Source organism: Sparus aurata, chromosome 8, assembly GCF_900880675.1.
Source record: "Sparus aurata chromosome 8, fSpaAur1.1, whole genome shotgun sequence".
Taxonomy (NCBI): domain Eukaryota; kingdom Metazoa; phylum Chordata; class Actinopteri; order Spariformes; family Sparidae; genus Sparus; species Sparus aurata.
Window position 1 is genome coordinate 36,649,428 of NC_044194.1, and position 22,607 is coordinate 36,672,034.

The 22,607-nt window shown below is 40.1% G+C and overlaps 1 protein-coding gene across 2 annotated transcripts in view; it reads right to left on the reverse strand.

Annotated features, from left to right (window-relative positions):
• Positions 1–22,607, reverse strand: part of bcar1 (BCAR1 scaffold protein, Cas family member) — an 84,026-nt gene that overhangs the window by 60,159 nt on the left and 1,260 nt on the right. The gene's annotated exons all lie outside the window — the stretch shown is intronic.

Genomic DNA, 22,607 nt, shown 5'->3' on the forward strand with positions numbered 1-22,607 from the left:
GCTGTTTTTATTGATTAGGGGACTATGACATGGCTGGTTCGCTACCTTGTCTTGTTGTTTAACATGCTGTGACATCATATTTACCATTTGTTGCACAGAATGTTATTGATTTAGAATCTTGCTGAAATAACATTAGCATTCTGGCTAACAGATGAGACGTCATGTTTATGTTGTTCAACAACACCACAACAGCGATATCAGACCCTGCCCTTCCAGACATCATGTTTAAATTGCATTTGAATTGCATTTAATGGGTAAAACAAACTCACTCAAGTCACTCACTCACCAAACCAAGGCTTTATAGTGGACTACTGCAGTTTATTTACTGTGTTTATTACAAATGACAAGACTGCCCAGACTCCATGGTCACATTAAAAGCTGTTGCTGTGTCGAATTTCATGGGTAGTAGGAGAGGTCAGATTGACTCCAGTTGATTGGAGTGCGAGCATGCATTACAAGGAATGCTTGTTAATTTTTTTTCCCATTGGCCCATTATGCAGATAATAAATAAAGAAGAAAGAAAATAACTGTTTAATTAGTAACTTTATTGTGATTAATGTACTTAGGATCTTTAACGCATTACATCACTGCATTTAATCACAAAAGTGTAATGTTATTACAGTAATGTGTAATGTATTACCCCAACACTGTAGGTGACTGTAGAGACTGCTCCAGTTCCAAATTTCTTTTATCATAAATGTATATGTTTGTGTGGGTTTTTTATTTAAAAGGTTACATCTCTACAGTTAGACTACTTCAATTATAAACAAATTGCATTGTAATTAAATGTTCAGGGCTACAACATAGTGTGGAAATTATGTAAAACATAAATCCTGTTAGTTAGTTAACTGCATAAATATCATTCCTCCCCGTCAGTCATTGTTCCTGCTCAACACATCAGATGCCTTGTTAGTTACTGCACTACTCCATGCAGTAAGACCTACCTCTACCTGTGGTGCGCCGTGCAGGCAGTCAAATATTCTGCACAACACCTGGAGGACAGGATGGGATAACAGAACATACAGCAAAGACATGAGCATAAATGTTTGGCAAAGAGTCTTTTTTGTTAAAAGATAAATGTTTATATGTTCTAAAATGTATTCTTTTATGGGGACATCTCTATATGTGCTTCATCATCACACATGGTTCAATACATGCAACCAGAGAAGAGACACCACATTTAGAACACACACTGAAATGCTGGTTCAGCTGAATTATGTTCCCCTGACATCACAGCAATGTTGCAAAGATGTCTGATAATAGATGTACTGTGAAACTTTCACTGCATTTATTAACACTACACTGATTGTCCACAGATATCAACCAGACAAATTATTATGGCTGTCAAAAACCATAGCTCCTGCATTTATCTGGAATACATTAATCATAAAATACTGAGTCCAGACCTTTCTTTGGTGGCCACTGTCAGATAAATTCCAATCAATATTTGATTACTCCCAAGAAATCTTCTGTCTACACAGCATTTCCCATAAAGGTTTTACTTTGGTGTGCCACCACTCCTGCCCAGGCTAATACAATCCAAATTCCAACTCCATTTTCCAATAAAAACGTGTAATTGTCATTTCATAATGCAAAGACCAGTGGACCCTCATGGTCAAACTAGTCAAATTCAAGGTGTTTTGATTGATCCATGAAGTCAACTCACACATTGAGTAATATGCAAGATAACCTTAAAGTTTCTGGAAGCTGCCAGTGGTAGGCCTTAATAAGCTGCATCTACACTGCCTGCAGGAAATGACCAATATAGGAAAATGAACATGTGGACACATCCATTCTGAGGAAGCTACAGTTCAAGCAGGTCAAGTTACCCCAAGACAAATGACTGCTCATTCCATTTTCTGTAACATAAAGCCAGTATGAGGCCTACTTGCTGTGCTGGAAGTCCAACGTTAGCTAGCTAAAACTCAGAAACCATTTGCATCATCACATCATAGAGGAGAGGAAAAGCAAAAAGACAGTCCCTCAAAATCCTCCAGAGACTGTGCTGTCTTTTTATAGGCCATCAGAAGTAGAGTAGGCTAATTAGGATTCAGCCTTAATATAGACCAGCACAACATTCAGACTCAGTCTGCACCGTCTGCTGGAATAGCATACATTTTCTAGACAACAGAGAAGACAAAACAACAGAAAAGTTTGTCTCAGCTGCAGGTTTGCACCCTGACTGCCTGTTAGCTCTTGTTAGTTTTTAACTAGATGTTCCTCCATACAGTAGTGACATTAACTACTTACTTGTGATTATATTTTTTTCCAGACTAGTAGTGTCTTACTCAGAATGACAATCTGTTTTATAAGGCAAGTATTCCATTCGAAGACAGTTTTCAATCAGACTGTTTAGTTCATTTTCACTGCCCCCATCAACCTTGTTTCCAGCAGCAGCTTACATTCATCAGGCGGACACAAGTTGTTTGGAAATTAGAATGTTCATGCTAAACTGTCTACTAGTTTAAAAGACATTTTCTTCTCAAGGCAAAATCAACAGTCTTCATTCTCTGACTATCATGAACATCCGCTGCAATTGTGAATATGATCCAACCTTAATGTCAAATTGACATGTTGACCTGAGCGGGGCCAGAGGAAAGGTTAGGATCATGAAAATCATTAGGATTTAACTTCCGGGGAACATGAAAATCTTCCCTAAATGTCATGACATCTGGCCAGTAGTGGATAAGAGGATCTTGTTATTGATCAGACCGAGCATATGCTATCACTGAAGTCAGGAGTGTAACACTCCATCTCTGCCTCAGCCCCCCACCACTGTCTGTGAAGCAGAAAGCATATCCAGTACAGTAAGCATAACCTGAAACTACTGAATAAATGGGGCAGAGGACCCATTATGAAATGACAGCAGTTTAAGGAAGTCGGCCTCCTGTTACATAAGGCCTGGTGGGAGACTACTGTAATGTGAGCTGGAATAATTCGGACCTAATTTACTGCTACATTCCTCCAGCCAGGTCAAGAATGTTTTTGAGAGATGTGGAAATACACACAACTAAACACATACAGCATAAGCAGTGCAAAGTCTGACTGGTTCATTCACTTCACCTCTCTCTCCCCACACACACACACACACACACACACACACACACACACACACCCCATTTCCTACTCAGTCTGACCAAAGGAATGCTCAGTTTCCTGTGTGTTGTGATCAGTGAGTGCTTCCCAGTGGGCCGTTTTACAGATTCCAGCAGCTTGATAAGGAACTGGCCCTCTCTGGTAGTATATACAACAGCTACTGAAACCACCGTTTTCAGCAATTTGCACTCCATCCTGCTTTGCTTTTTATCAAGTGTTCTTTTCCCAGAACTCAAGTAGATGACAGCTTTGGGGATATATTAATTCAGTATGTGACAAAACAGCCAAATAAAATTGGCTAATTTAATCAATCTACTTGGCCCACACCCATGAAGTCTACCTCATAACGAATTGCTCCATCAAATTATTTGATTTTTTTTTAATCTAGCACCAAACAAAGACTCTTTCACAGCACTCTTCCTAACCCATCAACTGTTCCAAGGGAGCTGCATTTGTAGCTAAAATTAGAACAGTTGGGATATTGCTGTGAAAATAGCAAGGTCTCAGATCTTATCATCAAATTTAGTAGCAAAGAAAGAAAGAAATATACAGATCAGGATATATTAGGCAGCAGGTGAACATGTTGTCCTCAAAGTTGATGTGTTAAAAGCAGGAAAAATGGGCAAGCATAAGGATTTGAGCGAGTCTGACCTGGGCAAAATTGCGATGGCTAGATGACTGGGTCAGAGCATCTCTAAAACTGCAGCTCTTGTGGAGTGTTCCCAGTCTGTAGTGGTCAATATTAGGGATGTCCCGATCAGGTTATTTTTAACCCGATCTTGATCCGAGTCCTTTAATTTTTAGTAAATGCCGATACAGAGTCCTGATCCGACTTTTCCTGGATTATACGGCTACATTAAGAAAAAAAGTACCTGCATCCAAGCTGTTTCTTAAAGGAATATTCCTGCGCAAATTTAATCCATGGTCTACACACCGTGACACCGAGTAAGACCCCCCCTTGAGAGATCAAGTTTGCCGACTGCTAGCTTATGTAGTTTTAGCAACCTCAGAAAAGACTGCACGATAATAATACAATGCAGTTTCTGCTTCCACCAAGAAACCGCCATCAAAAAGCCACTCATAGCCGGAAATAATGCTCAGAACAGCACCAAACTTCAGCAACAGTACAAATAGGGTCCCAGCACATAGTTCAAGGCATCAAACATCTGCTAGCTTTGCCGGATTTCTGTTGAAAAGACAACACAACACACCATTCTCCTGCAGCAGCTTGCTCATTGTGGGGAAGCCCTGACGAGTCCATTACCAAGTGCAGGTAGAAATACTCAATTACGTTCTTTTCCCTGTCAGCTCTCGATAATAACTGTTATAAACTGGTAGGCAAGACAAATATGAACTTGAATTGCATTTCCATGGAGTAACAATCACACATTTTCATCCTTGAGCTGCGGAACTCTACTGCACTCGGTAATCTACTCGTCAGGGCTTCCCCACAACAAACTCACAAATTCACAAATTCACTCACACATAACTGCAAACCTAGAATCATCTTTTTCTTTTTTTGTTGAAATGACAAACAATAAAATATCATACCTGGATTTCCACTTGACTGTTCTAGTCAGGAAGGATGAAACAGACACTGCTCCACACTGCAATGAGTTGTTTTCCATAATCAAATTGAAAGGGAAATGCCTTGTACTTGTAGACATCAAATCTAGGGCCACAAGTGGTCTAAAAATGTGCGCATGCAGTTCAGTTTATACAATTTTTGTGTTTGCACACATGGATGTGCAGTCATGAATTTTGGGCTTCACACCCACTCTCACAAACAGATGTTAAAATGTATGTATAGAATTTGTAACCAATGGAAGCATATTCTGAACTTAAACAACTATACATACACAAACAGACATTTAGGTACTGCAGCTTGGGTGGTCAGTAGGGGTGGTTAATCAGTCCAATTTCCCGATTCGATTCGATTCGGATTATTGAAGTCTCGATTCGATTACAAATCGATTTTCGATTATTAACGATTATCGATTCGATTTTCAATTATTAACGATTATTGATCTTCCATTTAACATCAGTCAGCTGCTGAATTATTTTACTTATCTTTTGAGTAACACCTCACAGCACCTTCAATATTGTATAGTGTAACTGTAATATCAAAATTATTATTTTTTAATTTGTTTTAAATGTAGTGTTTCACTGTTAAAAGAAAGCTGCCAAGCTCAGCAGCCGGACTCATGTTAGAAGCATTGTTGGTGACGAGAACCAGGGCGTGTTTCTCTATCCCCCACTCGTCTGCCGTTGCTTTGAGAAACTCACACATATTTGTGCTTGTGTGGCTATCATCCATAGCTCTCGTCTGAAGTACGTAGGACATTAGCTTCCATTAACTGCTGACATAATGAGCTGTAACGGTCACATATGAGACTGTAGCTCTGGATGTCCAGGCATCACACGTTATTGCTACCCTGTGAGCAGAGTTGAGGGACACTTGCACAGAAAGCTTTGTCTCCTTGTAAAGATTTGGAATCAATTTAAGTGTGAAAAGGCTCCGGGATGGAATAACATATCTCTGCTCCAGACTGTGGACCATGTAGCGAAAGCCAGTAAGAGGAGGACTCCAGTTTGTATTACTATTTCAAAAAAAAAAAAAAATATATATATATATTTTTTTTTTAATCGATTTTTGGAAATTTAATAATCGAATCATAATTGTCAATATTATAATCGCGATTAATCAATAATCGATTTTTTTCACCACCCCTAGTGGTCAGCCATGTATATAACCACACACACACACACACACACACACACACACCACACACTTTAAAAGAAAAATGCCTGTTGGACATTTGGCACCACGTAGTTGTATCCTGGTGAGGCTGTTGAGGGTCTGTCTCACTGTGCTGTCAGAAAAGATGAAAGTTGACCAAAAAAATAATCCACTGTCTCCTTTTTAGTGAAAATATCCAGACACACACACACACACACACACACACACACACACACAGCTCAGTGGTGTGGAATGGCGTTTGTGAGGAGTAAATTGCTTGGCCTCTTGGTTCACAACCAATTCCCAGAATGGCAGCTGGGCAGATTAAAGTCATAGCTCTGTGTGTGTGTGTGTGTGTGTGTGTGTGTGTGTGTGTGTGTGTTTAAGTATGATTGAACTGAGACCGGATGGGAAGGGATGGATAGATGGAATATGTGTGGGATAAAGAGTTCTGTAGTAGAAAGATGTGGAGGACTGGATAGACGATGTAGATACAGACAGAGACAGGACTGAAAGGCTAAGAGCAAAATAAGAAAGGGAAAGGGACACCTATTGAGGAAGATGAAATGAGAAGAATGAAGTAAAAGCACTATTTAGAGGGAGGGTAAGAGCAATGGGCAGATTGTTTTCAACCGAGAGATAAAGGTGGAGGGGATGGGGAGGTGTTTAGCTCTTGTCTCATTTTACACCCTCCCTGAGGACAACACAAACTGTTGGATAAATAAGCTCTGTGACTGACATGAAGAGATTATCACTAGTTCTCCCTCTTGGTATTAGGCAGTTTACACTATGTGCTAAAGGACAAGCATGCCATTTCAAAACTGTAATATTCATTTTTGACTATGAACTCATTCAAAATAATTTGTGCTTTCAGAATGTGATTACAAAAACAATAATAATACCATGCATCACCTATGCATTCAGGCCAGGGCCCGTATTCACAAAGAATCTTAAGGCTAAAAGTAGCTCCTAACAGGCGAATTTAGGAGCAACTCCTAAAAATAATGGGCGTGTCAGTCGTAACTTTAGGACTCCTAATTGTTGAAAATAAGAGTTAATCACAAAACATTTTAAGCCTAAAAGCAGCAGCTAAGTGTGGGAGACCTTAGAAGTAGTCCAGAGGACTCCTAACTCGCTCAGACCTGGTCACAGCCAAATGTTTTGGAGACGCTAAATGACAGGGAATTATTAAAACGATGTCGGATGGACCGTGAAGGGACTGAAGTTGTGGTTGAGTTGGTGAGGGATGCAATAACGTTCCCAACCAACCGAAACAATCCAATAACGCCAGAGTTCAAATGTTTGGCAACACTCCGGTATTTGGCTATGGTATAGTATTACCTGGGAACATCAAGTGATTTAGAAACCACGTCTGTGTTTTGTGCGGCGCATTCGCACGGCATAAGCGAAGTCTGTGTTTTAACTCGAATTTACTGTCATTATCCCCCGGGTCGATCGCACCGGAGCCCTTACTGGAGCAGCACAACTGTTAGATATGGATATTTTCAATATAATAACTGGTGAGCCTGTTGAAAGATGGAAAAATGTTCCTTACCGCATGCTGCCATGCATGTAATTTATCTAATCATCTTCAGAGATTTCGCTCTTCTGATGAGCCTCCTGAATTTGCACCCAAAATGCTGTCAAAACTTTCATTTATGATTCCCAACACAGCCTCCATAATTCTCGACTGGGAAAAAGGCAGAAAAAAGTGTGGAAAACACAAAAAACCTTAAGAAAAACAAAAAACCACCCCAAATCACAGAGATGCCAATTCGCACCGGACTAATATTATCACATGACCTCTGTGTTTGGTGAAATATGGTAGGCAATTTGCAGTGTCATTTTTACTTTACAAATTACGGACATGGCAAATTTGCACAGGATTAAGATCACAGTCGACCTTTTACTTACAAATTACTGGAGGTCCCCAGGTTATACTAATCCTGTGCGAATAGGGCTTTTGTCAATCGGAAATAAAGTTGCATTCCATCAATACACAAATTGTCTTTGACGCACGTTACAATATACTGGACATTGTTGCGAAATGGCTCAGATAAACACATGATTACCGAATTTTAATAGAGAGAAGTTTGATGCAGCTTTTCGGGCAATTCACGTTTTTCATCGCAATCCTCTAATTTTGGTGGTGAACTTAATTCTCCTCATAAATACATTTCTTTATTTAATATCTTTTCATAGGCTTTGTCATGGGCTTGTAGGCAACTTCCTTATTTTCACTTCATGCATTGCGTAGCCTAAATGACTTTTCAATGGGCTGCCCTGTCACTCAACAACCAATCACCGTTGTCACCGCTTCTAAGTGCGTCCTTATAAAATGACGTCATCCATAGCAACAGAGAGTTACTTCTAGTTTAGGAGTTCACTGTTTTCATAACTAAAAGTAGGTCTCCGACTCCTACATAAAAACTTTTAGTCCGATTTAGGAGTACTCCTAACGTTAAGATAAAAGTCTTTGTGAATACGGGCCCTGATATTTAGTGTTTGTCATTCTAAAGCAGCTGTCTATAATACAGTACTGAACAATTTTGACATGTAGTATTTATATTCTACGCTTATTCTTACTTTTAGAAGGTACAAGGTACAAGGGACAAGGGTATTTATCACTTTTAAAATTCCACCAAAAGCAACAAAACTATACACACTATTTAAAAGAGTGTAGTGTTGGGGATGAATTAAGTTTTACAGCCTGTGGAATAAAGCTGCTCTGTAGTCCTTTGGTACGGCAGCAGAAACAGATACAGAAACATTTGCTGCAAATTGGTGCTATACAAATGAGGACTGACTGATTGATTGAACTCAACAAACAGCATTCTGATGTAGCTGTAGTTGTTATTTTCAAGGTATTTTTGAAGACCGAGTTGAGGACGGTGCATAGGGCATCCCTGTGGATCCGTTGGTTCTGTACTCTCAGAAGGATTTTTCTCACATCCTGTAAAGTGGAGTAAACTTTACAACATAGTCTTTGTTGAAGAGATCAAAGTGGGCATAACAGGTGTTAAGCTTATTTGGCAGTGTAGCCAAACACGTGATGGGTGCACTCCTGCTTTTGTAGCCTGTGACATTTTGAATCGTCACACATATCTTACGTGTTATTGGTGTTGAAGTGACGTTCAGTCTTGTTGTCTGCTTCTTTGTCATCTGATCAAAAGGCAACTTTTTGGCCCTGGATAGAGCCTTCACCTCCCCATTCCAGGCCGTCTGCTTGGGGAATGAGCTTATGGTCTTTGTGATCATTTGCTGATATATGATGTCACTGAAGACAAAATTTAGTCCTCAAGATTGATGTTTTTATCCCAAGTAGCACGATCTCTCAATATTTGCAAGTCTGTGCACTCAAAACAGTCCAGTAGGGCTGCTGTAGCTTCATCTGACCATACCATACATAGTTTTACTGAAGTCTTGACCCTTTTAATCAGTTGGTAGTAAGTAAGTAAGTAAGAAGTAAGAAGTAAGAAGAAGAAGAAGAAGAAGAAGAAGAAGAAGAAGAAGAAATATGGGTTGATGAGATGAGTTGCTCAGATGAGGACATGGAAGGGCTTTATAGCTGCCAGGAATATTTATACAAACATGGACCAGGATATTTCGTTCTCTTGGGTAAAGGTCTCTTTGATTAAAATCACCAGCTTCAATAAAGAATCCATCATGTTGTTTTGTCATGTTGCTAGTGATGGGAACGAGACTGCATATGTCGAGTTCGAGTCAAGACCGAGTCTTTAAAGGGTCGAGACCGAGTCGAGACCGAGACCATAGGTTTTTAAATGCAGCCGAGACCGAGTCAAGACCGAGTCTTTGAGGTGGCAAGACCAAGTCGAGACCGACTCTTTAAGAGTCGAGACCGCAACGAGACCGATCAAAAAGAGCAGATTTTACTTCTTTGCTAGTTCACTGTTCAACCCACTCCAGAAGCTTAAGTTAACTGCTGTGTGACGTTTGGGCAAACATTGTATCAATATCTTTCAAAATCGTTGCTGCGCAGCGTTGCACCATGGAATATATTTTCACACCAGCCAATATTATGATTTTTAAAAAAATTAATATTAAAATACGAATATTTGCAGTGATGTTGATAGGTTTTCAATGTAGTGAGTCCCCGGGACCCACAGGTGGTGAGTTGACTGGGTCCCTGGGAAATTCAATGGGTCCCGACTCCCCAGTTAAAAACAATGTATTTCTTTCTTATATTATTCGATTTCTTAAATTGTATTGAGTGTTAAACTCCTTTGATGGTGGTATGATATGGTTATAATAAACAGATATATTCATGTATGTTCAAAATGTCTCTGAAATTAAACAAATAAAATTCCAAATCTGAAAAGTTTATTGCAAAACAACTGTCACAGTGGCATGACATATGACAGTCAAATCAAACAGCATTTTTGTAGCAACATAATTAGCACCAAAATAAATTACTAAAATTCAAATAGTCTGCTGACCTGAAATAGGTTTTATCATTTTTGCGTTCTCCTTTTCCTGCTTACTCGAGAAAAAACTGGATCTCATTGGAAGCGCGATGTATGCGCAGACGCCATTTGGGAAAAATGGTGGCTGCCATTCAATGTAGTTTTCATCACCACCACAGGATTATGTTTTATTTATTTCATTACAGCACATCCCCTAAACGTTAAAACATAATCGACATGAATGAGCACAGCATCGAGCAGTGGAAACGTGGGTTTATTTACTATGAAGTTCATATTTTTAATTGTTGAAATCAGAGGTGGAGCAAGCTTTTCAAAAGTGCGGGGGATGGATGTGGTGGTGGTGGTGGTGTTTTAAAACAATTTTGGGTCGGGGGGTGATGATAAATGACACTTAAATATTAAATCTGTGTCTATAATAACCACACCCTGACATGTAAATGTGACATCTGTCTTGATTCGTTTAATTATAATATAATATAATATTTATAATAGAAGTCTACTGCAACTGTACTTTTTTTTTTTTTTTTTACCATTAAATGTTATTTTATACATTATCATATTTTATAATGTTCTGTCATGGAGTACATCACTTCACTGCTAATAGAAAAGAGAGCTGCTCACTGCCAGTTGCAGCTTCTTATCTTGATCTGCAGTCTTTGTTCATTTTTTGTCACGATTGTTATTATTAGTACTTACATTATCAAAAATCACAGTTACATGTCAGGACGTGGTCATTATAGACAGAATAAATATTTAACTGTTATATGTCATCACAGTAACAGCGTTACATACATTAGCAGCTGTAAACACATAAACACATTATACAACACATCATGTGGTTTGGTGTCGACCTGTTTACTGAACGTATCAGGAGTAATCAACGTTTATAATCATCAGAGAACGTTACAGACATTGTTTTTGGTTCCTCACCTTTTCCAGAGAATTCACAGAGAAGCTGGAGAAGTTTGTGACATTTTCAGCCCGGATTTTTGTGAGGAGGGAATTAAACGCCTGTCCCAAATAAACGCCTGGTCTGTTAAGTGGTTGAGACAAATTCACGCCCAGCTATTACTTGGTATTTTACGGCAGATCCCGCCTCATCAGCACGAGCTGAACAATAAATCTAACACAACAAGAGAGGCGGGACTTAAGGCAGAACAGCCAATCATCAGCCGGTCAGTCCCAAAGACGGTGTCACGTTTGAAGCAGCATCAGGAGAGGGAGGAGAGAGGGAGGAGAGAGGGAGGGGGAGAGGAGGCAGCTGCAGCGAGCGCAGATACAGAGCAGCCGGAGAAAGTGACTCCGGCTGCAGTAAGGCGTTTGTGCAAAACTGCAGGAAAAAGTGTGGATGTTGGAATCTCTCACCGGGAAAAGTGTCCCTGGTTGAAATGAAATCAGCGGTGACGCGATACTTTGTACAGGGGATCACGTTTGCGCCGAGTAGATGCGCAGAGGGTTGAAACAGCATTTGTCCGGTCTGCTAACAACAAGGTTTCTTTTGCCAGTTACTGTGATTAAACACGAGTTGTTTAATGTTCACAACATATCGTTTTTCATGGGGAAAATGAGGTGCGTCCCCGGGACGCATGGATAGTGAGTTTAGTGCGTCCTTCAGATTTTGGTCTCGGTCTAAAATTACGAGTCCCCCTCCTTCCAATGAAGGACGAGACCGAGACAAGACCGAGTATTTTTGCTTTCGAGACCGAGACGAGACCGAGTAAGCCAAAAATGGTCTCGAGACCGGTCTCGAGTCCAAGACCGGACTCGAGTACTACAACACTACATGTTGCCACTGATGACATCACACAATTCCTGCTTTTTTTGTTTGCATCCTGAGGAATTACACAGCAACGAAAACAAAAAGGTGATTCTGACAATTCAATGAATGGTAGAAGCTGTCCATCCACTCTGACTAGGGATGTATACCGAGGACCAGTACTTTTTGGTACCGGCTCCATATTGGGTCGGTACTAGAGATGCACAGATCGATCGGCAACCGATCGCAATCGGCCGATAATGCCCCTATCGGTTTTGATCGGAGTTCTCAAAATAGATCAAAGCAGGCCGATCAGATGACGTTTCTATATAGAGTGCAGTGACTGCATGCAGGGTGGGAATTTCACGGCGGCAACGGCGGCCACCCAAACTTTGGCTTTGATGCCGCGTGAAAAAAACCTCATCGTACGGCCACAGTGGCCTTTGTGCCCCTGGCCCGGTCAGCATAGTAGGCTTGCCTTTAATTGCACAGTAGTCGCTCACAGTAACTTCAGTGAGTTCGCGGTTCGCGCAGGTGGAGTCTCATCATCACGATGATCTCACGTGAAAGCCTCTCAAACAGCAGCAGCATCTGGGGCACCGTTTAGCTCAGTGGGTAGAGCGCGCGTCCCATGTGCCTGTTTCCTGTCATATCTTTAGCTGTACTATCAATAAAGCCATAAAAGGCCAAAAAAACAGCAGCAGCGTCTCAAAACAGAAGAATGAAACTTACAGCACAGCGAGCGAGCGCAGCCGGTTTTGACATGATACGTAATTGACTTATGTGGTAGGATTTAGTCCGGTAAAGTTGGAAATATATTCACAGATTCAAACTTCCCGGATCAATAACTCATAAGTGAAACCTTGTTAAAACAAAAACGACGGGTCTTTCCTACCATAGTAAGGTAGACAACGAGCTACAACCGTATGTTAATCAAAACGAGCGTCTGGACATTAACTCTGGTCTGTATGGTCAGCCAGCTGTGAGACGAGGGCGCAGGGACCGTCTACAAAGTGCAACACTGAAAAGAGAAACTACAAAAAATATTAAATAACTTCACTATTATTTAGAGTGTAGTGCCACCAAAATCACTCCACACATCAGTGGTCTCCTGCTGGTTATTCTACAATTTTTTGTTTGGAAAAAATGTGCTTATATTCAGTGTGGTGTCACAAAAATCACCTCACCCTAACCCTACTTAAAAAAACTGTTTTCTAATGTAACATCAACTAGATATTGGTACTAAAAAAATGTTTTAATACATAATCCATGTGAAGTGAAGTGAAGGCCAAATGGACTTGCCCCTAAAATGACAAAATTCCCACCCTGACTGCATGCATTCCCACTAGTAAGCTACAGTTACTCTATGTAAGCTGAGTCCAAGTTGTCTCTAAGAGAGTCTCTAGAGTGTGAAATGTTGCACATTGCCTCAGCCTGCAATAAAACAGTGGTCAATTCATGATACTTTCTCATCTCCTAATTTTTATACTTAATAAAACGATGTCAATGTTGTGTAAGAAGAACCATTAATTAAAGGAGAACTTCGGTCGATTTAAACATGCAGCTTCATTGCTCAAGCTACCCTTGACTTGCCAGTACCCAAGACGCGAAAACATTTGGTCCAGCCATTACAGAGCTCCGTGAACGGAGACTTAGCATTGAACGCTAACAGCATGGGGTCAGAACTTGTATGACTCAAACTGAATAAAAAAGTAGTTAAAACAGTGTGTTTGTGCAAGGAGCTACTTACCTGTTTGTTGACATCCGCGTCTTCCGGTAGCTAGACCAAACTAGTATATCCACCGAGTGTGCACTTAACAAGCTTAACAGGCTATTGTAAGGCTCATGGCTCATGACAGGCTGTAACATGGACATGTACATTATGAACATAAACACGAAAATGCTGGAATACGTTTCCGTCTCCGCCAGTGAGGGTGCAAGCGCACGCTCGGCGGATTGACTAGTTTGGTCTAGCTACCGGAAGACGCCGATGTCAACAAACAGGTATGTAGCTCCTTGCACAAACACACTGTTTTAACTACTTTTTTATTCAGTTTGAGTCATACACGCTACAGTGCTGTGTGCTAAGGTGTCTGCTGATGTTGCATAACTTTTGGTGTGAGATGTGGAGCATGTTAAGACGCTTAAAACACAGTGTAAAGTTCTGACCCCATGCTGTTAGCGTTCAATGCTACATCTCCGTTCACGGAGCTCTGTAATGGCTGGACCAAATGTGTTGGCGTCTTCGGTACTGGCAAGTCAAGGGTAGCTTGAGCAATGAAGCTGCATGTTTAAATCGACCAAAGTTCTCCTTTAAATATATGAAAGTTACACAAGACAACAATATAGAAGAATTTATGGATTTGACTCTGTGATCGGTGATCGGCAATATCGGGATTGGCAGATACTGCTTTTGGTGATTGGTGATCGGCCCCAAAAATCCTGATCGGTGCATCTCTAGTCGGTACCAGGGTACCGTTAAGATTCTGGACAAACGGTACTGTTATCTGTACTTTTAAAAAAATAATAATAATAATAAACGCTTTTTTGATGATTTTTTATCGGTTTTTGACATGGATGGTTTTTGAATGTCTACCCAACTGTAATGACTATAAACCTAACAACATACTCCTTGACTTGATGTCGCAGAAACAAAACCGGGTGCCGCTGCGTCTGCGCTACAGTCTTTAGCGTTAGCCGCACTGCTAAGTTTACTCGCTTTGTTATAGTAATCAACACACCGCACTCCTTTAGCTCCATACTATGAAGGATTAGTAGAAGAGCTTGTGTTTGTCTCTTTTTTGAGATTTGTGTGCTGGTGTCAACACGGACTGTTTTATTTTGAGTAGTAACCAGATGTTAGATTGTTATTTCGGTACTTGACTTCCTGTCTGCTCTGTGCTAAATTCAGCTGAATTGCTGTGTCGTGCTCCGGCATCTGCCAGATATAGAAGTCCTGGTTATCTGTTGTGGAGTATTTGAAATTGCATAGCTTCTGTTCTGATGAACCTTTATTAGAGCCATAAAAGCAAAAATATAGCAATTTATTACAAAAATGTGGCAAAGTTTAAAGACATGCACCGCTGTCGTCATGGTCATCATTTATTTGACAGTTATTTGTATGACTGGTGCGACACGCCAATTTAATCGATGTTAACGATTACAATTACATAGATACTTCGACATACGCAACATGAGTCGATGCGTCAGATGTAAGCAATACTACTGCCATGCTGGAGCACTTCAAGCAGAAGCATCCCTGGAAGGCTGGATTCACATTGGATCCAGCGGTGCAGGTTGGTGTGATGTGATGTGACTAATGCATAAGTAATGCTACTTATGTGATTGGGCTGCGTTACTCCAAAAGTTGGATCAGCTTCAACTTTTCTGCCCCAGCCGGCTGCATTTTCTTGCCGACCCCCCTGTGGCATGCACCCCTGTGGCCAAATACCCTCATTAAAATGAACTAGAAAACCTGCGTTTCCTTTGCAACGCCAGATCCAATGAAAGTATAAGTTCTATTTACTTAATGTCCCCACCCAAATTAAAAGCTTCTCATTGAAGAACTACTACATGTAGTGGTGTGGAAATTAATCCATTCACTTTCATTCAAAGTGGAAACAGACAACTCCGCCCCTTCTAGTATTTTCATGTGGTGTTATTGTTTGCGTCAATGTCGCTAAGACAGTGGGCAACTGATGGATCACAGCCAGTGCCTTACTCAAGGGCACTGACTAGAGAACATGTTTAGGGGAAACCAGAGTACCCAGAAGCAACTCCACAAGATCCTGTCCTGCCCCAGATGAGATTCTTATAATGTACTGCATCCATACATCTACCTCTACATATATCTATCTGGTTGTGTAGCAAGAAGGAACTACAAACTTTCATTTGTTTCATTTTGTTTTGTACAGTGGAATACGAGTCCGCATGAACGTTGAACCCCATTCCTAGAAACAAAATCATGCACGGAAACCCACCGCCAGGTAAAACAAAAAATGTTAGACTTAGACTTCCCTCTATTGATCCTTTTGGGATGACTCCTGCAAGGAAATTGGATTTCCAGCAGCTTACAAGTTAAAAGGGTAGAAGGTTTTTAGACGGTATAAAAGGTTTTCTGAAACAGAACATCTGAGCATTTTAATGTGGTGGATGGTTTGTGTTTCATGGGTTATTAAGGATGACAAAGTTGGACAACAATGCTTAGCATGGTTCCATCATTTTTACAAACTACAGATTTCCACCTCAGGTCTGGACTCACAAATCCTTAGGTGTTGGAATGTGATGGCAAATGTTGTATGCGAGACAAGAAAAAGAAGGAAGAGTGGGGAAATTAAGTGAGAGATGGTTCAATAGAAAGTCGGCAATGCATAATGCTGGGGGTGAGGTAAGGTGAGTGAGAAACTATCTGCAGGGGAAATTATATAAAACCCACCATCTTTCAGTCGAACAGAGTAATATCTATCTCTTCAAATCATTAATCTCTTTCTATCTTTCCCTTTCTCCTCAATCCATTTAGCATTTCATTATCTACTTCTCATTGCCCCATCCATTCTCCCCCTGCTTCCTCTGCTGACTCTCCACAGTGTGTAAATCATCCAATCAGGCCTGATGTAGACCCCATCATGACAGAGGCCATAGGTCAAGCACAGACAAACTGGGAAGAGGCATGTCTGACTGGGAGGATGGATGGAGGAAGGGAAAATGGTTGGATAAATAAACGTCTTCAGTGATTCAAGGAGAAAATGAGACAGGGTGGTAGAGGGAAGAGCCAGATGAGACAAATAGTTTTACAAGAAAAGGGCAGAAACAAAATTAAACATACTGTACAACAAAAGAGAAGAGAGGGCAGTTGAAGTTGTTTTGTTGGTCCTTTATAAAAATGTACATGCATTTATTGAGTATAGCAATTCAGTTTGTAAATAATCTTACACTCATAACAGCTTTACATGAAACACACACACACACACACACACACACAGTATGTAGTGTGTCTCGATGAAGACTGCAGATTTCAGAAAATGTGATGACTATTTGGTTGAGCGCATTTGATTCCTGAACTGTACATATAGCCTACATGTCTATCAATCAATAAAGCTCTGTCACAGAATACTGGTTAATCAATACTAAACCATTTATGGTTAATGGAGGCAAGGATGAGGATACAACATTACAGCAACCAAGTACAAACAAGGTTTGAACTGTTAGCTCTCTGCTGTCCTTTAGAGGACATTGTCTGACTTTCTTTGGCCGACGTTTAATTTGAGATGAAGGTAGTCAGCCACCCACACCACTATCCCGAGGGGGCCCTGCCACCTTGTGGTTGGAATGTTCCCCTACATAAGAGGTCAAGGGGCAACCTCTTTGATGGAAGCCCACTTACTTATATAGCTCAATAGAGCTCAATATAGTTCAATGCTTACTGTTTTCATAGTTCTTGTTCATTGTCATGGGTGAGTGTTTAAGAGAACTCTGGTTTACCAATGAATAACAAAGAATTCAAGGTTATCACCCTTAATGTGAATGGCTTGACACACCCAATCAAGAGGAGAAAAATGATATCAAAAAGTAAAAAAGGAATAGGCACAAATTATTCAAAAAAAAAGTGAAGAACACAAAAAATAAAAGAAGATGGGTTTTAGGCATACTTATTATTCATCCTTTACAACAGGACACAAGAGGGGTGTGGCTATTCTGATGCCAAACTCGATTCATTTTGAACTTATGTCAGAGACTAAAGACAAGGAGGGCAGGTTCATCATGGTAAAAGGTCAGTTAGATGATAAAGAGGTGACTCTGTTGAATGACGTGTATGCACCTCCAGGTAGCAACAAGGCATTCTATGAACATATATTTGATTTAATTGCATTCGATCTGCTGGAGTAATGATCTGTGCTGGAGACCTCAACTTGATTTTGAACCCAGAGCTTGACACAACTAATCAAAAAAGGAAAACTACCCCCACTGAAAGATGGATTAAAAAGAGAATTCAGGCTCTAGGTTTGATAGATGTTTGGAGAGATTTTCACTACCAGGATAGACAGTTTACGTTCTACTCAAACCACCATGATGGCTATTCAAGGATCGATTATTTATTTATGCACAATTCTGAGAGGCACAGGATAAAGGAATGTGAAATAAGCCAGAGAGATGTTTCAGACCACTTCACTGTCCACTTAAAACTACATTTAGATAGTAGAACTAAAAGGACAACGTGGAGATTAAATCCTGGGCTAAATAATATTGGATTCAAGGAAAGAATAAAGAATGAGCTAAAAACATACTTACAGGATAATGAGGATAATGATGATGGGAATGTGAACCCAGTGATATTGTGAGATGCAGCTAAAGCTGTTTTGTGGGGAAATATTATATCAGAAACAGTCTATGTTAGAGGGGTGAAAGCTCAGAGACTCTTAGAGAAATAACAAGAAATAGACAAGATTTATTGTGATGAAGTGGAGAAAAAAACTTAGATATTATGAGACATGCGCTAAAGCTTCTAGATTATTAGCTTGGAGGCTGCAAAAACAGCAATCTGAAAATACAGTCTATAGAATGTGGGACTCTTATTCTAAAAAAAATACATATGAATTAGAGGGGATTCAAAAAGCATTTGAGAAATTTCACCAGGGTCTGTAGACCCAGTCCAAACCATTTGATGCCGGTAAGGTTGAAGAATTTCTGAGCCAGCTGGACCTGCCTTCTCTGGGTAGACTGCATAACGAAAAATTGATTTAAAAAATATCAGTAGAAGAAATCGATGAAGCAATCCCCTCCTTGAAATCCTGCAAGTCTCCGAGTACAAATGGATTTCCAGGAAAATGGTATAAGTCACTGAGGGAGCAATTAATACCAATATTACACAAGAGTTTCAACTACACTCTGAAGGAGGGAGTCCTCCCCCATCTCGGGGCAGGCCACCATCTCAGTAATTCCAAGAGGGTAAGTACTTGACAGAATGTGGGGCATATAGACCCATCAGTGTCTTGAATCAGGATTATAAAATATATGCCGCTATTTTAACCAAAAGATGGAGTAAGTGATGCTCTTATTGATTGATGAGGACCATTGTGGATTTATTCAATAAAGACAGAATATAGGACAACCTTACATACCATTGACTACATAAAAAAGTAAAAATTCAGTGCTATCCTACTCAGTATGGATGCAGAAAAGGCCATTGATTCGGTAGGGTGGGAATTCCTCTATAAAGTTATGGAGAAATTTGGTTTCCATGAGAAGTTCATTAAGTGCATGAAAACATTATATACATACCCTATTGCCAGAATGAAGGGAAGTCTGTCTAGAGCCATTCACCTGCAACGTGGCTGTCACCAGGGCTGTCCAGCCAGCCCAGGGCTGTTTAATCTATTTATTGAACCGCTCGCCCAGGAAATAAGACAAGATTCAGGTCTAGAAGGTATTACAATACAAGGTACAGAGTACAAATCTGCCTTTTTTGCAGATGACGTCTTGGTCAGTCTAAAGAACCCAGAGACTGGAGTTCCGAGATTAATGGATTTATTGCAGACAAATGGAGCCTTGTCAGGATACTGCCTTAACATCGATAAAACTCAAGCCCTAGTGCTCAACTTTGCCCCGTCATTAGATCTTAAAAATAAGTATAAGTATAATTGGGACTCTACATCTATCAGATATCTAGGTGTGAAATTAACAAAGGACATATCTCAATTGTACTCTGTGTTGAAAACTATGAACATATAGATTCTAAGATAAAAGAGTACAGCAAGTAGTATTTGAGACTTGAGGTACACCGGTGGTACCTCAGTCCACATCAACAGTAAATGAAAATAACTTCTTGCAGAAAGAACCATCTGGCAGGGCTATTTAAAAGACCCTTTTCTCTATCTATTTCTGCTAAAGGAGGTTTGTTTCTGCTGCCATCCACAAAGTTACTGCTGCATCGCTACATGATTTCACAAACTAATAATGGGCATAACGTCAAAAAAATGTACAGTGTAAAGAGGAATTTGTGTTAACTTTGACAACCCTAATATATAATATACACTGCTCAAAGAAATTAAGGAAACACTTAATCGTCACAGTATAACACCAAGTTACTTATACTTTATTCCAATCCAATCCATTTAGGCATTTTTTGAGCGAGATGTCGTCGTCCCATGAGCGGTTTAATACCAAACTTGATGACACAACTCAGACGGCATAAAAATAATATTTATATCTCTCAATTCACTGCTAGGGGTGTGATAATACACTCAGATCACAAGATGAGACGATACATGTTATTGGGCTCACGAGAAATGAGACAAGAAGATATCTAAACTGACTGGGTTCTCTCCTATATGATTTTCATGAGTCTCTTTAGACCTTATAACTGTGCATGAACTATACGTGAGCTAACTGAAGCTGGGTGTGACATTTTGAAGCCAAAAAAGCTTGATTACTTGGAAATAAAAATATCTGGATCTTCCTTGCTAAAGTGCGTGCGCACTAGAGACTTCCACCCACAAAGCCAGCAAACGTCCAGTTTAGCGCCTGACTGACTTGAAAGGGGATAAAATAATTTAATCATGCAGCTTTTCTAAAGATACCACATTTTATTGGAGGGGTTGTGATGCTCAGAAAAATGTTACCACTCTTTATGACCTTTCTTTCACAATGTTTATCAGAAAAAAGTATTTTTGGGTTGCCAATGCATCACATGAAGATGTAATACAAGGTTTGGCCACTTCAAAACAATCCATTTTTAAACCGCCTTTATGTGTGTTTACTCCCATCTACAGCCTTAAATTATAGACACTAAATGTTGGCAAAGGGTATTGACCATTACTAATATTCATTACAAATTACATTTTTGGGGTCTTTCACCAAACAAGGTGAAGGATGGGTAACACCAACAAGGAATAATCTTTAAAAAAACAACTAAATATTGATCACTGATATCAGGGAGTAAAAAATAAACACATTTACTACATATCAGCTGATATACACACATTTCTTGCAATAATTCCTCAAATCTGGATCAAACAACAAAAGCAGCAGCCAATAATACAAAATAATAAAAAGCCTTAGAGTTAAACAGGCAGGGAAAAGCCTGCACTCCTAACGGTGGAGTGTAATTAAAGGTTACGCTTCATAGAACTCATTGCAGAAATAGAGCAAATCGGCTAAATTCATTCTTGGATTTAGGATCAGTTTTGGATGATGGCAATGAGGTAAAAGCTTTAGGAGAGATTACATAAAGCATTTCAAATCTGTGGCCTTAACATAACCCTCCAACCTATGTGGTTCAGTTATCAGTTATTTTACTGAGTTTTCCAAAAAATTGCCTGTTGGACATTTGGTACCACCTGGTGAGTGTTTGTCTCACTCTGCTGACAGAAAAGAAGACCAAAAAAGAATCCACACACACACACACACACACACACACACACACACACACACACACACACACACACACACACGACAGCAATGAAGAGGGGCCACATGCATAAGTCCACTACAGCTTTGATAAGAGAGCAGCATCCACCACAGCTGACACAGGATTTTCCGTTAGAAGACTGATTTAACCAATGACACCTATGTTCCATGAAAAATCAGAGAAGTCTATATTAGGAGTTGAAATAGTAGATAAAATAAACATCAAGTTACTCAAATGATGAACCAAATAACAAAAAACAGTGATTTCATTATAATTGCAGAGCTCCAGACTGTCCCACAATACTGGTCAGTCATACTAGATAGTCAGCAGCTGCTTCTTTGAACATAGTGGTATAACCCTTAAGTCATTTACCCTTTAGTTATCCAGAATAGTTTAGTAGTATTCATCAGCGTGTCCTCTATCCTGTATGCATTTAGTATAACAGCACATTTGGAGGCACATTTGGTCTTCCTTTCAGGAGCTGCTCTTGAGAAATGTTGGTTCGTTGTTCCTCCCAACAGTGACACATGCAAGAGAAAAAATATGGATACCATAATATCTGGTTTTGCTTTCGCATATGATACCTCCAACAAACATGTGCTCTCAACAGATTCTCAGCAGATCCACCATCAAAGTCCTTGTGGTGGAAACTTTTACAAACTAAATGAGTTCATGTTCAGGTATGTATTCTTCAGTCATACACAAATACAACATTAGCAACAAACCAGGACATGTTAAAAATGTGCACACAAGTTGCTCTGTTGGTGAATTTAAGTATATTATTAGTTTTAGCCAAGATGTCAATAATAAACATGTCTAATGGTGGAACACAATAAATATGAGGCCTGTAGCTGACCGCACACACTGGCGTGACTGACACACTCACACAGCTCTCCATTGGACCCTCAGGCTGACTGTGAAACACATCCTGAGGAATGTGATGAACAACACTCCAACAAGCTCCATCAAGACGGTTTCTAACCGCAGCAGGCTGCACGCACGCACACAGCTGGGACGGAGTGTCAGGGCCACATCCAGCACACACAGGCAGCATGTCATGTCTCAATGTGTTGACGGGCCGGCTGTGTCACTACAGAGCGAGAGTCGGGCCTCACATAACAGAGCACTCACAGAACTTTACAGATGAATGCATCTTTACTAATG